A 21,276-nucleotide genomic window follows, 5' to 3' on the forward strand; every position below is an offset into this window, starting at 1 on the left:
GCTGGTGTTTTGGTACTTAGGGATGATGATTTCTAAAATTTTGGATAACATCAAAGTGGCAATCTCTGTGTGATGGCCATTGTGTACTCTATATAAGCACAGTTTTTCGTCAATTCCCCTTCTTATTAACCTAATCATTTACAAACCCCCACTTTTGTATCTGTTTATTTTAAAAATGACACATACACTCCTAAACGTTACTCTCTTGTCTTTTTTTAGCTTCTGATGCAATTGGACCATTTTAACTTGTGTCAAATTGTATGATCCTTTAATTGATTCTTTTCTACATGCTGAAGCTTTCAGTTGCTTTATTTTCTTATTTCTACGGATTATTGCTTTTGCGTGTGCCTCATTCTTGGATCTTTACATCTGCGATTCTGTAATCCTATCCACTGCCACGGTTTACCCTATCAGTCGTTTTCATTTGGCACCTCTGTCTAGCCAAACGCCCTCATAACAAACCTTTGTGTTAGAAACTATTTGTTGCCCCGTTTGATGCTATCATGAACTCAGTAGTTGAAATTGTAGTCTGAACTGTAGATGTGCACCATTAATACTGAGCCCAGAAGTCATAGGTTCAGCTGCCGACAGAGCAAACAAGAGGCCATGGCACGCAGTGTGGTGCTAATCTTTAAAAATAAATAAAACAAGGATTTCACGTGACTCTTCTTATCTTGCAAAACCTCCTCCGGGGCAGCCTGGCCCCTGCCTCAGGCTCGTGATCAGAACTCTTACTGCCCGGTCTTCAGCTGGCCCCCATGCCCTTCCCTCTTGCCCCCCCCCCCACTCACTCGCTTTGTCCCCACCCCACCGACACTGAAGTGTCTTCTGCTGCCCGTGCTGCGTCCCCCCCAGACCAACAACCTCACCGCCCAGGGTCACAGGAGGTTGCGCCGTGCCGAGATTCAAACTCCAGTCCCTGCTCCAAAGCAGGCCGGTCCAAGTCTCGAGCCCCCTACCCCATTCTACCACGTTGTCCTCCTGCCCCGCTCACTGCTCCCCCCTCCGAGCCTAACCCCCAGGCCCGAAGAGCTCGTCTGTGGTGGGGTGAGGACACTGACCTTAGTGCCAACACCGGCCCATACCCCAGCCCTCCCACAAAAATGATCTGAATAACAGACAAAACACAATTGTTTGGTGGAGAAAGTTGTTGCAGATTTATTTGCATAACAATATGCCAACATGTTGGGTTATCTTACGGGCGATCCAGGGTCAGGCAGCCCCTCGCCACCTGCCCACCTGATGAGCCATAAACCCCAGTGGTATTAACTGCGGGGGTGTTGTCTATTTGGGGGAAGGGTTAGCCCCACCCACCGGCAGACCTCCAGTCCACCCCTTACTCACGCCCCTCCCCACTACGGGGGCGGAGAGTTGCAGGCAACCCCCAGTTGCTCAGGTCCACAACCGCCCGTAGGACTAACGGGGCGCCGTCGCTCCTCCAGAATCCCACGCGAGGACCTCGCTGGAGGATAATTGGCTTTCACACCCTTACTGTGCTCCTGTAGAGGGTACCCTTCTGTACCTTCGAGCCTTTGGATCGCCCTGTAACTCCGCCTGCAACACAAAGAAAATAGTTTTAGATGAAGCACCCCCCCACACTGCTCGACTGCCGGGTTCGCGGCAGGGAGGGAAAACAGCGATCGGGCAGCTCGGCACGGCGGGAGGAGGGGGACTGTCCTCGTCGCGACCAGGACAAAAGAGGGCGCTGGGTAGATGACAATGGTATAAATACCTGTCCCCTTGCCACTCCCCTTCTCCCCCGCCGGAAGTGACGTCATCCGGGGACCCGCCAGGTCCCCGACACTAGACCGCTGCTGGGGGCCTGTGCCATCATGTGGCACTAAGGGTGGCCGCCCTCTTAGGGGGCCCCCTTCGGAGGCCCGGGGCAGCCTGGCAATCTGCTGAGGATCACCGTCTGTCATGCCGATCTTCAGTCAGCCGCCCTCCCAGAGGGCCACATTGTTCCCCCCTGTGGTCTCTGCTATCGCCTTCTGTGGTCCTGCGGCCCCATTGACTCCTCACAACTCTACACTGAGCCTCGGCACCCGAGAGGCCATCCTCCCTCACGGGCGTTGCCCCTACCCCCTGCCTCTCCCCCCCTCCCTCCACATTGGTGCCCCCGTTGCTATCCCTGCATTGTCCTACTCCTCTCCCCCCGCATGCCACTGCGTGTTGGTGGCCAAAGCCCTGCACCCCCCCTCGCCTATGAATGGCGCTTTAATCCCTGCTGTCCCACCCCCACTGCTTCACCCAGCCCCCATAGAACACACACATCCATATCCAGTTCACTGAATTGACTCCAAATAAGGCGTGGGATCTGTTGTGGCCTGGCTTAGTGAAGCTTTCATTTCACTTATTTGTTTGTACTGCTACAAATACTTCGAGTCTGTACAAGTACACACGCATTGTAGTATATTTTAGTACTTTCATTGTTCAGCACTTCCATGTTATTTTATCAGCGTTTGTGTAGCGCTTTCCTGTCGTGTGCAAGGCCTCACACCACACTACTCAAGAAAAAGACCAGTGACGAGTTGCTTGTTTCTGATGAGCTAGCTGCTTCAATGCTGAATGGCAACAAATCCCTTGTTTTTTTCTTTTTGCAGTTTTACATAGTACGAACTTATTTGCAATGCAAAAGGTCTTGCATTATTAAAGTTTGAGTTATTGGTGTTGCTTTATTTAGCAATGCCAATAGCTCAAACTTTAATAATGTGAGACCTATTGCATTGCAAATGCTTGTTACTCTTTTCGAACAAGATCTTTTATACCCTTTTTCAAGTACTATCTGACTAAAATTGAAACTTTTAGGGTCAATAGTTCATTCTGATTGGTCCAAAGGGTAGGGTGACAATGATCACCTCATCCAGCCTTGTCAGAACCAGTTTTCCAAAATGCAAAAGTCATTTCATCCTTTCCCATGGATGTCATCTCCGTTTTACACTTTTTCATTCATTCCATTTGTATCCTTCTTTTTCCGTTCCCATGTTCTCAGATGCACAACAAACTCTTGGAATCCTCTCTCGCCTTAGGTCAGACCTTGACATCGTCCATTCGATATACCAAACACTTCTGCTGAGTTTGTCGCTTGTTCATGCGCATGTGTATAATCTTTCGGATTCAGTCAGCAGCCATTTAATTTTCATTTGTATGCCACATAGGCCTCAATGAGAACTAGTGTGTAAACAAACACAAAGAAAATGTTAAAATATAGAATTATCGTTTTCTCTGTTAACCTCCCACTTTTCTAATATTCCCATTAGTAAATTACCTAGCTGAAGCACACACACACACATAGTATTATTTACTTACCTTGTGCATTTGATTCTCTTTTGCCAGGATAAGACATACATATAAAAGCAAGACAAACATGCAATTTTCGTAACTAAGCACTATATTAATATGACTCTTTCACAATATTAATCAATTAGTTATTTTGCAAATGGCACTTAATACCCACGTGTAATGTTGATGTCTAAGTGCATTTTTGATGGTTAATTATTCATGCTTCAAACGATTAGATTGATTATAATTATGTGAGTATAATTTTACAAGGCGTACCCAAAAATGTTTTTCTCACCCTTGCTCCATCAGTATTGAGGAGACATCCAAATTACCTATCACAAAACAACCTGGGTTTTTGGCCCCAGGCTAGTCGGCCATCTTGGGAAACTACTAAACCCACACATTACTGAAAGCTAGACACCTAGGGGAGTACAGCGAGGTATGGGTTGCATGACACCCCCCCCCCTCCCCCAACGTTTTCCTACCCAGAAATCAAATTTTTCTCAAATTTCTGTGTGGGAAAGTTGTGGGATCACCTGGCTGACACAAGTTTCTCACCACCCAGCGTTGCCACAGGTCTCCCGATAAAAGTGGTACCTCCCTCATGTTTGTGGTCCAAGTACCCACGACAGGCAAGGGCCCAAATCGTATTGAGGAGACATCAAAAGTACCTATCACAAAATGACCTGGTTTTGCAAGGGGTGTCACCTCAGTTTGTGGCCCCAAACTCAGGGCTATCTAGGGGAACCTACCAAGCCCACACATTTCTGAAAACTAGACACCTGGCGGGTCCAGGGAGGTATGTCTTGCATGGACCCCCAACATTTTCCTACCCAGAATCTCCTGCAAACCTCAAATTTAGATGAAAAAACCCACATTTTCAACGTTTGTGTGGGATCACAATGCCGGCACAAATGTACTATCACACTCCGTTCTCCTCAGTCCCCCAAGGATATTGATACCTACATACCATTCTCCTTAACTTTTATTAGAGAGCTACCCACCAAAGTACCCCTTTTATCCATCACAGAATAATTATTTGAAAGGTGGAGAGCATTATGGCCACTGAAAACGTTGGATATAACACCTGTCAAGAATTCTAGTGGACACCTTTCAGCAGATAAAAACATGATGTTGGACCACTGACCTCTTCCAGTGAATGTAGCTGCCTTCGTGATATCATAAATCATGATCAAGGAAGTCAAAGGTATTACAAAGGTTGTGACTTGCAAGCATAGGGAAGAGTACGACAACCCTGACATCATAATAGTGACAAAAATATTGACGTAATAATTCAGAAGGTTGAGACTCACTAATATCCTGTTTATCCTCCAGCTGTGTGTTAAAATCTCCCACAACCAACACGTTAAAACGTCCTTCACACAGAGAGGACTAATGTACAAAGAATCAATAAAGGAAAAGGGAACAGTAAAGTTCTTATTAACCTTAAAGGAGAAATCAACATTATAAAAGTTCACAACAAATAGTCCAATATTTGGTGTCCATTCAAGTTATAATGCCTGGATAAGTCTACTTCCTGTATTGATACTAGTCATAGAGCATCCCACAGTAACCTTAAACCAGGCTGGTAGGCCAGCACTTGCCCACCTTGAGCTTGACTGGAGGGCATGCTGAGCCCAACTTACAAAGCTATTGCAAAAGACATTCTCCGTAGCCCAAGTCTCCTGCAACAAGACAATGTCAAATTGCTGGACCAAGTCCAATCAAGTCTGGGATTCCATCTTAGCATTAACCCATGCAACTTTCCAGCTGAGCACGCTAAGACTATGATGCCCAGCATTGACTTTGTTTAGAGATTGGATACCGCTGGTACTATCCAGTGTGGACCTGGACATGGGGGATGGCATGTTATTTTATGTCATGTTTTGGGATACCACAACACTCTATTGGATGAACAATGAGCAAGGGAGCACCTGGCTTACAATTGCTATGCCTCGGGTGAGAGAGTCAGTCCACCCCAGTCAAGGTGGAGAGTGTCTCGAGAGGTTAGAGGTAGTGAACCCAGACTATTGCACCACATTTGTTGAAGCAGCCGGGCTCCTCAGCAAGTGGGCCAGATTGTTCTAAAAATAGGGTGGGTAAAAGCTGGATCAGGTTAGACTTGATCAAGGCCTTATTGGCCTGGAATATCAGGCCATCCACAATCCTGGGCTGTCTAAACTTAACTACAACACAGTCCCCGTCTATACATTTAAATCAGGAGCCCCATCAACTGACTCTCCGCACCATTAATATGTCACCAGCAACACAAACAGATGAATTTGCTTTTGAGCTAACCAGTAAGTGACCTTATTTTTTAGTTCAATGACCAATTCAGCAGACCCCGTAGGCAACACAGGAACATTGACCAAAAAATCATGTATAGGCTAGATTCGGGCTGCAGGTGTAGTATAGTAACCCCTCCTCCCTGGTCTGGTATGCCCAGTTCTTAGTGACTGAGTGCTGCCAGGTGATGCAGTGTTCTCATTCCTTTGAGGGCTACTCTCTACGAGTGCAGGTCAGCAAGAAATTTTAGTGGCAGAGTTGCGGCCACCAGCTGTAGGTTTGTCAGAGCAGTCAGCGGCAGGAATGGAGTTAATATGACTCCCTTGCTTCACCTGGCCAGATGCCGCATAATCGCCAGACCTTGCTCCCTAACATTCCATTATTTTAGTTAATCTAGTTTCGATGGATGCCAACCTAGAGCTAATGGGGTCAAGTTTGGCACTCATGACAGTGTCAAAGTCCGCCTTAAGTAAGTCGATCAAGGCACCCACTGAATAAAGGCCCTGTCGAAATGGGTCCACTGTTTTCTACTCAGAGCTGGTCAGAGAAGGTCACTTTAGGAGTAACATCCCTCCTCCTACATTTATTCACCGGGCTCAAACACTGTGACCGGCTAGACACCTGCGCAGGTTCGTTTGATAGGACAAGGTACACAAACTCAGCTAAATGGAGGGCTCATTTGGCTGGTTAAGGCACTCAAGTTAAGGCTACATATGACATACAGGAAGGTTACCCGTGGCAAAGTCAGTGCGGTAATCTGCCAATGACTTCTCCCTCACTTGTTATGCTTAGTTTAGAACTCTAGTATGTCATGGTAGTGTGTGTAAGGAGTGAAGTCATGACATTCTATGTGAGCTTTGGCAGTAAACTGAAACAGTTATTCCAGACTTGGCTTGCTGGTTGTTGGATGAGATTCTTTATGCATTAAACTTAATAAGAAACTACAAACCTGTCTTCAGTCTTATGAATGGATATACTTAAGTCAGACTCAAATCTCGAGATGGAAAACCATCCTCCGTCAAAGAGAGATAGCGTTCACAAGTTCACTCTCTTCTGAAACAACCCCCACAGCACGAGCCAGAAACCATCAATAATAGAAAATTTTGGGACAGCATGAGAAGTTAGGGGGTTGTTTGAGACAGTCTTTCTTTTCCTCATACTTTGAACTAACAAAGTTACAAAGTAACAACCGAGCCAAAAGAGACAGGAGAAAAAGAGGAGGGTACCTGACAAGGTCCAGGAGGAAGACCAGGGGGGAGGGGAGCGGGATTGTGGCCCAGCCACTCAGTCTTGGCCCAGGAGCACACAGCGCTTAAAAGCACTCGCTGGTAAGGCCCTGCCTCCTCAGGGCCAGGTGTCTCTTGGGGGTCATTGTCCCCCAACAAGGCAATTCTCCACGTTGTGTTAACTATCTTGAACAGCCAGGTTCCACAAACTGTTGCAACAAGTTTCACCCCACCCTGAGAAATGCCCTAAGCTACCATTATCTTTGCCCCAATTACTTCTTCTGTTCAACCGTGTGTCCTGTACATCCACTACAGTGTTCTGTTTCCATGCATATGTGCCTGTTACTGTGACCCACACCAACCCTGCAATCCGCAGTTGGTGTCTCACTGCCCACACACTGTTCTTTATGTTTAAAGCAATATTTGAAAATCTGGTCAAATGCAAGATGCCAATGTGAGGTTTCACAAGCATTTAATACCATAGAAATGCGATGATGCAATAAAGGACGGTCAATAAAACATGGCATGAGGAATAAAATAGATAAACATTTAAGTAAGAACAACATAACCGGAAATAACCCAACACTTTGCTTTGCATCCATTGAAGGGAGACTCACAATGTCCAAAGAAGTCCTTTGGCCACTGAGGAAATATAAATTTTATGGTCAAGTTATGTTCCCTAACGTGTACCCCACCGTCTCCATGTACCAGCTTAAAGTGCATGTAACTTCCCTCCTGTGCCAGCTATGAAGACGCAAATACATTTGCGTCCAACGTTAACATGTCCTCTTTTAGACCCACCCTGAATGGGTTGAATATTCCGTTTCTAAGTATGCTATGCCAACGTCTTTTTGTGGTGTACTTTACACGTTCTTCAGCTCTGGCGAAGTAGGCCCTGAATTCTGCCATCGAGCCTTTTTCCTGCCTTCTGACTCTGAAAGCCTCAGCCCAGGCTGTCTCTGTACCCGTGACCTCTGCCTTACTCCCTGTGCGGCTCACGGCGCTTAGCTCAGCCTGCTGCCTGCCAAGACTGAATTCAACCTTCAAATTATCTGTTCCGCTCCTCGAAAATGCATTCCTGCCTACTAGTTTAAGTAAACATTCCCCCAGCTGCAGAGCAAAGGGCCCGGCCTCACTGTCTCCGTGCAAGTAATTCATAGCCTCTGTTACCATGGTAGGCCCATGCCCCTCGCATTCTCATGCAGACACTTAGGCGCTTATACAAGCACTCACAGTCAGTATAGAATAGCTTCTGCCCCAGAGACCTTTTCCGTTTAGATAATATGGTTCCCAAACATCAGATATCAGATATGATAGAGGTACGAGTTGATCTGACATGCCAGACTTCTGTCTCTTTCCGCCAGTGTAAATGTCAAGTCCCCTGCACCCTCTGGTTTCACGTCAATCACACGTCATGCAGCTGCGCGCGCATCCAGGCCTCAGATTTCTGCTGACATTGCAACATTCTGCTTTGTGCCACCCACTTGTGACACCTACCTATGACGTTTCTAGCACACACCTCTATGTTCACGCCTAGTTCACGCCTTCTAATTACGTATCACTACCACGTGTGTGTTTTATCTTGTTTCTCTCAGCTGTTACGCCTACTGTATTGGTTTCTATAATGTGACTTAAGTATATAAGCTATGTATTGTCAATAAAATATTGCTCTATCCCTTCCTACACCCTAGTGGTGGTAGGAACATGATATCCGGTCTGACCATTCCTTTTTAAGGAATAAAACCCCTAAGAACTCTAACACCACGGACTCTGCCTCTTTCTTTCCGATTGAGTTATTATTGATTAAGTACTTACCTGCATAGAAATTAGGACGGTAAATCAAATATTTATCACATTATTCTGGTGCGCGAACAGGGACCCCTCCCCCACCCCACGCGCCGGTTGGTGCGTTGCAAGCTCTGTCCCCTGCCATCAGTTAGACGGAACTACGCGTACTGGCAGGATTTCCTGTATCTCCCTCTGGCCCACGGAGGTGACGAAGACTGCGATCAGCACCCAGACGAGGCGGTGAGGAGTGCGGAGGATCCCGACCAGAGCCTAGCCGAAAGAAGCAAGGTCCGAGGTGTCAAGAGGCCCACCAGTTTCCGAAGTATCCACGTGTCGAGTCGAGTCGAGTCCGGTCCAGTCCAGTCGAGTTTTCCGAGGCCTTCTGTTTCCGTGCTTCCCGGTGAGTACCATTGCTGGGACGTATCTAGACGGGTGCATTATTATGTATCCGGTAAAGACGGGTTTGGGTACACAAATTCGGTCTGCACTGTTTTAGACAGTGTATCTGTACTGTTTAGCAGTATATCCGTTGTTCCAGTTCTTGCACTGTTCTTAGCAGTGTATCTGTGCTGTTTAGCAGTACATCCAGTATCTAGGGTAGTCATATATGTCTCAAATGTTTTTCATGTGATTAATGTCGTGGTATGAGTGACTGTTTTTAATGTGCATTATTGTGTTTTTGTGTAACTAGCCGTGTTCAGAGTTAAGTAGCAAGGATTGAGCATTCAGTACTAAGTAAACAAGATGCCGTTTTTCAATAAGTTAAAGCAGATAGGAACTAGGAAAGGGATACTAGAGGAAGAAATTCCTATCCCCCCCTAGGGACACTCCTGGAAATTTCATGTACCACAAGCATGGCTTAGATGCCATATTGTATCTAGATTTATGGGCCGATTATACTAAGCACCTAGACGAGAGACACAGATGGCCTGTTACCGGAACATGGGATGCCGAGTGCATCATGAAGGTAGAAGAAGCACTATGGAAAAAGAAAGCCAGACAATCTCAGAAAGACGCCATAGAATTTTGGCGTAAGGAATCACAAAAACGTGCTGAAAAAGCACTCCGTAGAGAAGACAGACTTAAAGAATCAGATAAAGCCCGAGAAAACGAATTAGTTACTGAAGGGATCCGAGTAAAATCAGAACAAGTAGACCGCGCACGAAACAATCTTGTAAATGGTATGTACTTAGTGGCCGAGGGTTCGCCTGAGGCCACTTCAGAAATACCGAAAGATCTGCCGCCACCATTGGTTCCAACTAAAGTAAATCACAGGACTACTAAAGACATATTTCTGAATTCCTATATAAACGATGTAGCTCCCGCTTACACCAATCCACGTGCCCACGTCCCGCCTACTGACGGTGACGGAGATGGCAACCCGCCTCCAGACCATATCCCGCCATTACCGCAACAAGGTTCCCCCGTCCGACAGCCTGTTCCTCCACCCCCACCACTTCCCTCACCTAAGGTTAAGATACCAAACCCGTTTGCGCCTGATCCTACTAAAAGACAAGTTCAAGTACAGATACAGACTCCACAGAGAGATAATGCTCCAGCCTCAGCCTCAGGAGGTGCGACCGGGGGTTACCGGACCCCGCCAGCAACACACAGATTACATCTTAGGGATATGCAGAACCACCTTACACTCCAATCACCCCGTCTCGACATACTCAAAGCACCGCTTTCAGTTTGCAGATATGATCCAGTACCCGGCAAAGACGATAGAATGTTGATAGCATCACTACGTTTGCGACAAGCTACAGATTACTTAATGTTATTCTCCGGAATGAAAGAGCACCTAGATAGAATATATCATTTTGTCCAAACTGGGGAAAATCCTGAAAGTATTAAGGAGGCCATGGCACATCAGAAAGTTGACACTCAAGCAAATATACTACGTTTTTTCATAAATTGTTTAATAAGAGAACGAGACAGGCCTGAGACAGAACAGGATGAATTAGAGGGACTCAGCAAGTGGGGTCAAAATATATCCGAAGGAAAACATGATAAAGGGGGTTGCATAGCCAGTATGTACAGGAAAATAAGAAAAGCAGTGATAGAAATACACGAAAAAGAGAAAGAAAAAGCTTCCTCCGAGGAGGAGGAAGAACCTGAAGAACCAGAAAAGACTACAGATACGATAGCGTATGTAGGTAAGGGAACTTACCTTAGGAAAGGCATTCGTCCAGAAAGCAAGAGAGTTTTTCTCTCTGGCATATCAAAACCGAATTCTCCTGAACATCAGTTCCAAGAGACTGATAAAAGGCTTCGAGAACGAATGGGGTACCATGTACTCAATTCTATGGATGAACAAGAACTAGCCCGGTCAGCAGTACTATGGGCTGACAATCCGAACATATACAATGATGACACAGTAGCGCAGACATTCCTGAACCTATCCCCAGACGAGCAGAAATTAGCAGGTGTATACATGATTCAGCACCTCCTCACGTTATACAGAAACCAACATTCTGATCCAGGTCCCTTACACGATACATTAGAAGCACTACTCATGGATAGATGGAGAGGTCTAAGTACCAAGTTGATACAAATAATTCTAGAACAACGGCACAGATACAACACTTTCTTAAGTTCCGAATATGTTCCCGCTCCGCCCCCAGAAAGAAAAATGTACCATATGGAGCGTCTGCATGGCATTGAAAGTCAGAACCCCTTACGAGAAGTACATCCAGTTATGGGTACCGATAATACCTTGAAACGTGTGTATGTACACACACCTCTGACCAAGTTAGAACTATTGGAAATAAAGAAACTAGTACCATGTCATGATAAAGACCCTGCAGGTTTTCATAGAGAACTTAAAGACATGTTACTGATGGGAGATTACACATATGCAGATATCATGAAAATGTTAAAGGTATTGTTGCCTACCGGCATCTACGAGAAACTCAAGGAAAGAGAATGGGAGGTGGGAGACAAAAAGATTATATGGACAGAAATAGAAGACGAGGAGAAACTTTGTACCCCAGGGCTAGGCCTTGGGGAGAAAACTAAAGCATTACCAGGTTTAATAGTACAGGTTCTGCCAAGATTACTGACAACTAGAAAGGAAGACTGGGACGCAATTTCGGCCTGTAAACAGAAACACGTTGAAGATACTAGTGACTTCTATTCAAGATTCGAGAAATGTTTCATTATTAATAGTGGTCTTAAACCAAGTAGCGAGTCGTACCCGCATCTTTTTGTATCAAAGTTAGTCGAGAACTCCCTGGCAGCAGTTAAAGCCCGTGTATACAAGGTTGAGAGTACATGGCAAGCAAATACGCCATCACAGATGTTACAGATGTTACAATACCATCAGAACAGAATTAGAGAAGAACAGGATCATGAACAGAAACGCATGAAAGACACGAAAATGAAAATGTTAGTGGCCCAATCGGTTCCAGCCGACGGCCAGAGAAAGGGTACGACCCAGACAGGTCACGTCGCAGCTCCCGTTAAAGGGACATGCAACTATTGCAAGCAGCCAGGTCACTACGTACATGAATGCCCAGTCCTGAAACATAATATAGCAACAGGTAAAACTAAGGAAAGACCGCATCCGCCTAGACAAGACCAGGTTCAGCAACAGACTTCACAGAATATACAGCCCATGCAGAATACACAGCCTATGCATGCTCCACCACATACGAGACAAACCGCAGCGGTATCACAGTCACAGCCACAGCCCATTGCCGCGACTCAGCAAGTTTCACAACAGATGTACCAGTATGCCCAATCTGATTACCCCGATTATCCACGATACACATGAAACAGCCTAGAGAGGGAGGTTGGCTTGCCTCTTATTGAAATTCCTGTAGATCAAGAGGGTCCTTATGTACACAGTCAAGTATTGGGAAAAGACAGAAAGTTTTTAATTGACACAGGGGCAAGTCGCACCACAATCAGCCATGATGAAGTCCCAGGGGCACCCCTCTCAGGCTCACAGAATGTTTCCCTTGGTTTTTCAGGACAACCTATTGTAAATGAGGTATCGAAACCAGTCCCCCTGGCTGTGGGTCCTTTATCACGTGTTACAGACTTGTTACTTACGAAATCATGTCCAGAAAATCTGTTAGGTATCAAAACACTAAAGGCTCTAGGAGCAGTGATATGTTGTTCTCCGGAAGGAGTTAGACTCTTTTTGCGAGATTTCAAGGGTCACTATGTATTACGAGAGTTTGATGTCAGATTGAGAAATGTACCAGATCACTTGTGGGCACAAGGCCCAACTGACGTAGGTTGCATGCATATCACACCATACCGTGTTACACTGAAGCCAGGTGTCGTTTTGCCAAGAATCAGACAATACAAGTTACCACCCGATGCTGTAGTGGCTTTACTGGAGATCATTGAAGAGCTCATTGCCCAGGGAGTGGTCGTAGAGACCGACTCCAATATCTGTAATTCCCCTATCATTCCGATTCTTAAACGTACTGATCCCAATGCACCGCCAGTATATCGGCTGGTGATTGATTTGCGAGAACTAAACAAATGTATCGTTCCACAGTACCCTGTGGTTCCCGACATCTCTTCCCTATTGACTGCTATTGATTCAGAAGCAACGTTCTTTACTGTAATTGATCTCAAGAACGCCTTCTTCAGTGTGCCCATTGATCCAGAGAGCCAATACCTCTTCGGATTCAGTTTAAATGGACGAAGTTTCAAATTTTCACGCGCACCTCAAGGATTCACAGAAAGCCCCAGCATCTACAGTCAAGCACTGAAAAGACAACTAGATTGTATTCAAATGCCAGTTAACACCGCCTTACTGCAATACGTCGATGATCTGTTGATCACCGCACGAAGTGAGCCCGAATGTGAACAAGCATCACTGACAGTTTTACATTTTCTGGCCGACAAGGGACACAAGGTGTCTCCTTCGAAGCTACAATTCTGTGTTCAGCAAGTTGTGTACTTGGGTCACTTGCTGTCCAAAGTGGGGAGACAGCTCACTCCTGATCGCATTCAGTTAATTGTAAATATGCCACAACCCCAGACACAAAAGGAAGTGCGGGCCTTTATAGGCCTCACCTCGTACTGCAGACAATGGATTCCTCAATATGCATTTCTAGCTAAACCACTCATTCAGTTAACAACACAGGAAGCAGCGACTTCGACTGTCCTTCCTTGGACTCAGGAACATACACAGGCTTTTGAAGAATTAAAGAAAGCTTTATGCCAAGCACCAGTTTTAGCGACACCATGTTACAGCAAATCTTTTACACTTTTTGTTACAGAACGTGATGGTACAGCGTTGTCTGTCCTCACTCAAGACCAAGCAGGTTCACATAAGCCTTGCGCTTATTTTTCAAGTACATTGGATTCAGTAGCCCAGGCACTCCCTGCGTGCTTAAAGTCAGTAGCAGCGACAGCACTAGCAATCAGACAGAGCGACTCAATTGTTTTAGGACATCAATTAACAGTACAAGTTCCACATTCTGTAGAGGTTCTTTTAAACAGAACTCAGACTCAACACTTGACTATAGCACGACTGACAGGTTATGAATTAACGCTATTCCAGCCACACATAGAAATCAGACGCTGCAGCATTCTAAATCCCGCAACATTGTTACCTTCAAGTATGACCGATCCAGCCCCGCATGATTGTATAGAGATCATTAATGCAGTAACAAAGCCTCAACGAGACTTAACAGATGTCCCACTGACAAATCCAGACCTGACACTTTACGTGGATGGTTCATGTATGAGAACAAGTACAGGAGAATTAGTGGCCGCGTATGCAGTGACCACTGAAACTGAAGTTAAAGAAACATATCGTATTGACACGCTGTCCGCTCAAGCGGCAGAGCTTATTGCTCTGACCCGAGCCTGTATACTAGCCAAGAACAGAAATGTTAACATATACACTGATTCCCGTTATGCTTTCGGAGTCGTACACGACTTCGGAATGTTATGGCAAGAACGAGGTTTCTTGACCTCTCACGGTGCCAAGATTCAACACGGTCCCCTCATTCAAGCACTGTTAGAAGCAATACATCTGCCTTCAGGCATATCCGTCATGAAGTGTAAAGCACATACTAAAGTTACAGATTCTGTTTCCCAGGGTAACGACCTGGCAGACCAGACAGCAAAGCATACAGCATTGACTCACACCCAGACAACAGACGTGACAAAGACAATAGTACCGACACATTGTATGACAGTCAGGGATCCCACACTAGATGTAATCGATATTCAGACACATGCTACTACAGATGAGATAAAGAAATGGACTGAATTAGGAGGGATCCAGACAGATCAAGGTTGGATGACGAAGGGAAAATCTACATGGTTTCTCCCCGACTCTATGGTTCAAGTCATAATCAATACAGCACATAGTCCAGCACATCTAGGAGAGAAAGCGATGTTAGACAGTTTACAGAATCTCTGGTACAACAAACACTTACGAGCAGCAGCAAAACAGAAAGTGCGTACTTGCATGATCTGTTGTCAGTTCAATCCAGGTAAAAGCGTCCCTGTAGAGCAAGGTGGATTTCATCCTCCCGATCACCCTTTTGAAGTCCTCCAGATGGATTATATCCAGATGGACCGTTGTCGAGGATTCAAATATGTCCTCGTAATTGTTTGTGCACTTTCCAGTTGGACCGAAGCATATCCAGTCCCAGATTACACTGCTCCGACCACTGCCAGGCAGCTGGTTCGAGAATTCTTCCCACGATACGGCTTGCCTCGTGTCGTGTACTCAGATAACGGACAGCCATTCTCATCCGAACTCATGAAACAGGTTTCCCTGCTGCTAGGATATCAGTGGAAATTCCATAGTGTCCGACATCCCGAAGCCGCTGGCCTTGTAGAAAGGCATAACCAGACACTAAAGACCCGCCTTGCTAAAATATGTAAAGAGAAAGGGGTCGACTGGATAGTCGCCCTGCCAGTTGCATTGTTCTACATGAGCATGGTCGCCCATTCGAGATCAGGACTATCCCCGTATGAAGTGGTCTTTGGCAGACCACCGAATATGTGGGAGACGCCCATACCTAAGAAAATTACCGATGTTGATTGTAATATGCTGACAGATTACCTTGCCTCCTTGATGTCTGCACTCCAATCATGTCGTTCACAGGTTGCCGCAGCCTTTCCCGACAACACTGATGTAAAGCCGCATGATGTCCGTCCCGGAGATCTGGTGTTAATTAGGAACTTCGACAGGAAAAGTCCGCTGGAGCCCCGCTGGAAAGAGCCGAAGACCGTCCTTCTTACAACGCGGACCGCTATCAAGGTGGAAGGCCGAAAGGGGTGGATCCATACGAGTCATATTAAGAAATGTAACGAACTGCTGCCAGAAACCGACTCGTCCACCCCCTCCAAGGACTGCCTCAATGCTAAAGACTTTAAAGTTACTAAACAAGAGAAAACTCCCCAAGAGGAGTACCGCATGAAACTTCGATCTAGCAAGTCAGACAGTTTAATTGTTTAAGTCCTCCCCTAGGTGAATCGGTTAAATAGTTTCTGACATGTATCCCCTAGATCGAGATAGAGAGAGAGAGAGACAACTCAAGAAACGTACATATTGTAAATCACTCCGCAGTCACTGTATAGTGACATTATTGATTATGTTTTTTCTGAGTCTTCTGATTATTGTTGCAAGTATATTGCTTCCTATATATTACCCTATTTTCAGGCGTGAACAATCTGCTTACAATGTCACTGCCGAACATTCTTTTAGTGAATTACCTCCCCATGAACTATCTTACAGACTCGCGCTGCGCAACAACACATTCATTAGTATGTTACATCACTCCCATCAGACTAACAATGCTACAAACTGCTGGATATGTGGCCGACTCCCTCCCTACCAGAAATACAAGGGAGTTCTGCCCCTCTTTCCGTACCCGTTCACTCACAATGGCTCCTGTGGTGCATGGTTTAGAATAATTAATTCCTTAGATCCTGATATTGCTGTTTTCAAAGGAAGCTGGGTTTGGGGAAACTTGAACTTAGTTCTGCTTAATGCCTGTTATCCTGACAAGAAGGGACTCCCCACTAGAATAGGAACTGATCTAGAAAATGAAGTATATGGATTAGGTAATTATACAATTAACCTTATGATTCTTACTGTTGAATCCGAAGCTGCACCAGTTCTCCCTGCTATGTCAGTATTACCAGTCACTGGTGATTTATGTGTCAGTAAGAAGGGTTCAGTACACTTAGGTCATAGTAAATGTACTACTGTGGTCGAATTCAGTGATCAAGGCAAATCTTCCTTTAGAGCTACCCGTCATTCCTACTTTGTTTGTGGCCATACCGCATATGTCCGCTTACCTCCTGATTGGGATGGTACCTGTTACATTGCATTCCTTCTGCCACCTGTTTTTCTAGCCCCTCCTGATTATCACAGAAATACAAATCTAGTAAAGAATAGACTCCGAAGAGATCTCCCGATTGTCGACTACACTGAAACGGCATGGGAGCAATACACAGATTTCAATAAAGGATTCTTTTTCTTCACAGGCCCCGTCCAGAATAGTAAACTAATACGCAGATTAACTAGAACACTTGAAGCAGTAGTGAATGAAACTGCCTCCGCCCTAGGTAACTTAACAGAGGAGCAGTCCGCCATGCGGGTTGTTGTTCTTCAGAATCGTCTTGTTATTGACGTCATCTTGGCAGATAGAGGCGGAGCTTGTAAGGTCATCGGGTCAAGTTGCTGTGTTTTCATTCCAGAAAACGCGCCAACGGTATACCAAGCTATTACACGTCTTCATAAAATTGCAAGTCAGATACATCAGAATCCAGGCACCTGGACTTGGTCCGGTTGGTTCTGGACAACGTTAACCGCTTGGGGATGGAAGATCCTATCCTTCCTAGGCATTGCCCTTGTCATAGTATTCAGTTGCTGCCTGTGCCTACAGTGTGGGCCAGCGATTTGTGGACTGTGTGCCACATCATGCATTGAACATTCCAGTTTTCTCTCAAAACGTGAAAGGAAGAAAGAAGAGCAAATGATGTTACAAGAACAAACTGATCGATTCATGAGGATCGATATATCATGAAGGGTCCGTAGGGAACAAGGAGGGAATGAGGAAATATAAATTTTATGGTCAAGTTATGTTCCCTAACGTGTACCCCACCGTCTCCATGTACCAGCTTAAAGTGCATGTAACTTCCCTCCTGTGCCAGCTATGAAGACGCAAATACATTTGCGTCCAACGTTAACATGTCCTCTTTTAGACCCACCCTGAATGGGTTGAATATTCCGTTTCTAAGTATGCTATGCCAACGTCTTTTTGTGGTGTACTTTACACGTTCTTCAGCTCTGGCGAAGTAGGCCCTGAATTCTGCCATCGAGCCTTTTTCCTGCCTTCTGACTCTGAAAGCCTCAGCCCAGGCTGTCTCTGTACCCGTGACCTCTGCCTTACTCCCTGTGCGGCTCACGGCGCTTAGCTCAGCCTGCTGCCTGCCAAGACTGAATTCAACCTTCGAATTATCTGTTCCGCTCCTCGAAAATGCATTCCTGCCTACTAGTTTAAGTAAACATTCCCCCAGCTGCAGAGCAAAGGGCCCGGCCTCACTGTCTCCGTGCAAGTAATTCATAGCCTCTGTTACCATGGTAGGCCCATGCCCCTCGCATTCTCATGCAGACACTTAGGCGCTTATACAAGCACTCACAGTCAGTATAGAATAGCTTCTGCCCCAGAGACCTTTTCCGTTTAGATAATATGGTTCCCAAACATCAGATATCAGATATGATAGAGGTACGAGTAGATCTGACATGCCAGACTTCTGTCTCTTTCCGCCAGTGTAAATGTCAAGTCCCCTGCACCCTCTGGTTTCACGTCAATCACACGTCATGCAGCTGCGCGCGCATCCAGGCCTCAGATTTCTGCTGACATTGCAACATTCTGCTTTGTGCCACCCACTTGTGACACCTACCTATGACGTTTCTAGCACACACCTCTATGTTCACGCCTAGTTCACGCCTTCTAATTACGTATCACTACCACGTGTGTGTTTTATCTTGTTTCTCTCAGCTGTTACGCCTACTGTATTGGTTTCTATAATGTGACTTAAGTATATAAGCTATGTATTGTCAATAAAATATTGCTCTATCCCTTCCTACACCCTAGTGGTGGTAGGAACATGATATCCGGTCTGACCATTCCTTTTTAAGGAATAAAACCCCTAAGAACTCTAACACCACGGACTCTGCCTCTTTCTTTCCGATTGAGTTATTATTGATTAAGTACTTACCTGCATAGAAATTAGGACGGTAAATCAAATATTTACCACACCACCCCGAAGAACAGCGGCTCTGACAACCACAAAGTCCTTTGGTCCACACTTGTTTGCAAATCTTCACTAAAATACAACTAGTGCAGCCCTAACCCCTTATGGCTGGGATGCCCGCCACCCCCTCCCAACACCAATTCCCCATGGGAGGAGACAGACACAAGTTTGAGCTTTTGGAAGGCGGGGGGGAGTTACCTCTCCCCCCCCCCCCCGGCCGTATTTATTAAAATATGAAACAAAATTTAAAACTTTAAATTAAAACGTTTCATACATTATGTACAATTTTACTTTCATTACATTTTGATGAAGACATGTTCTTTGGCTAACCTTAACAGATCTCTAATACAAAGGTTTCCTAGCCGAGTCTAGCATCCTGAAAATGCATACATTCTAAAATAAAATTGTACATCCTAGCATTAAGGGCCAACGGCAAGGTCTTAACCGGTGTCAGATCCCTACTACCAAATTCCCGCCCTCACGGTGTGAGTGACGCATGCGCAGAGGACTTTACCCTCGTTGCCAACTGTAACTTCCCTTGTCGTGGGGGCCCCCTTTCACTCGATGCCATTTTAAAGGTCGTCCGAGTTCCCGTGTGAGGTATCTGTAAGAAGGACAGCGTGGACTCCCCCCCTTCCCCCGGAGCGGATATCCGGCCCCCGGGAAATTCGTAGGAGGGGCGTATAGCCGTCTCCCCCCTGGGAGGGGCCTATGGCCGTCTCCCCCTAGGCGACCCATCCGTCATGGGTGCCGCCTCCCCGTGGGAGGGGCCAATGGCCGCCTCCCCCCGGGCGCTCCCATCCATACTGGGTGGCGCCCCCCCTAGGGACCTTGAAATTACTGCTCACCGATCTTGACCTTACTGCCCGACCAAAATAAATACGACAATTGTTTAACCTACTAAGGAAAGAAAATACGCCTAATCTGCAACATCTTGACGAATCATCAACTTTTCATTTCTACCAAGGGAAAAAGGTCCTAAAGCACAAGGCAATCTTATTATGCAATACACTCCTTTACTTTTTTCTAAAAAGGAAAAAGGCCTATACACATTTATTCAATCCAAGGCATACATCAATGCTGTAAAATGTGACTGCATCTCTTTAATACATTCGGACATCACCAACAATTACTTTATTCAAACCAACATTGCAAGAAGAGGCTGGTGGGTGGGTCAAAATTGCTGCTTGTTCCGTCGAGGGCTCACGAGCAACGAGTGGTGCAGCCTTCAGAGCACTGGAACAAGAGGACGCTTCCTTGGATTCCCGCTCTATTTATCCATCTGTAGGAGGGTGGGGGCCCTCCTCGGGTACGCCCATCTGGGCGCGGTCTTCCGGGCGGGTGTCTAGGACAACCCCTTCTGGGCGGGAAGGGCATGCTCCGGCTATGCCGCTTTGGACATACCAGCCGAACCACGCCCCCCGCCCAAAACGGTTTCCCGGGGGGAGCGGGGCACCCATCCATACGTTCGGGGGGACCGAGTGGTCTTCCCTTTCCATATGGCCGGGATGCCCGCCACCCCCTCCCAACACCAATTCCCCATGGGAGGAGACAGACACAAGTTTGAGCTTTTGGAAGGCGGGGGGGAGTTACCCCCCCCCAGCCGTATTTATTAAAATATGAAACAAAATTTAAAACTTTAAATTAAAACGTTTCATACATTATGTACAATTTTACTTTCATTACATTTTGATGAAGACATGTTCTTTGGCTAACCTTAACAGATCTCTAATACAAAGGTTTCCTAGCCGAGTCTAGGCTAGCATCCTGAAAATGCATACATTCTAAAATAAAATTGTACATCCTAGCATTAAGGGCCAACGGCAAGGTCTTAACCAGTGTCAGATCCCTACTACGGTGTGAGTGGCGCATGCGCAGAGGACTTTACCCTCGTTGCCAACTGTAACTTCCCTTGTCGTGGGGGCCCCCTTTCACTCGACGCCATTTTAAAGGTCGTCCGAGTTCCCGTGTGAGGTATCTGTAAGAAGGACAGCGTGGACTCCCCCCCTTCCCCACACTCTCTTCCGCCGGAGCGGATATCCGGCCCCCGGGAAATTCGTAGGAGGGGCATATAGCCGTCTCCCCCCTGGGAAGGGCCTATGGCCGTCTCCCCCTAGGCGACCTATCCGTCGTGGGTGCCACCTCCCCGTGGGAGGGGCCAATGGCCGCCTCCCCCCGGGCACTCCCATCCATACTGGGTGGCGCCCCCCCTAGGGACCTTGAAATTACTGCTCACCGATCATGACCTTACCGCCACAGGCCGGATAGTTGACCGACTATCCGGCCCCCCCACACCTCCTAAAGGTCATGCCTCCTCAAACCCACTAGCCATGCTATGAAGTCTCCTATGAGTAAATCATTCCCCGCCCTGGACAGGTGAACCCCATCATTCAAGTAAAAGTGATCACCCCGAATACAACCATGGGGAATGCTTTGCAAA

The sequence above is a fragment of the Lissotriton vulgaris genome, chromosome 11 (genome assembly GCF_964263255.1).
Source record: "Lissotriton vulgaris chromosome 11, aLisVul1.2, whole genome shotgun sequence".
Lineage (NCBI taxonomy): Eukaryota > Metazoa > Chordata > Amphibia > Caudata > Salamandridae > Lissotriton > Lissotriton vulgaris.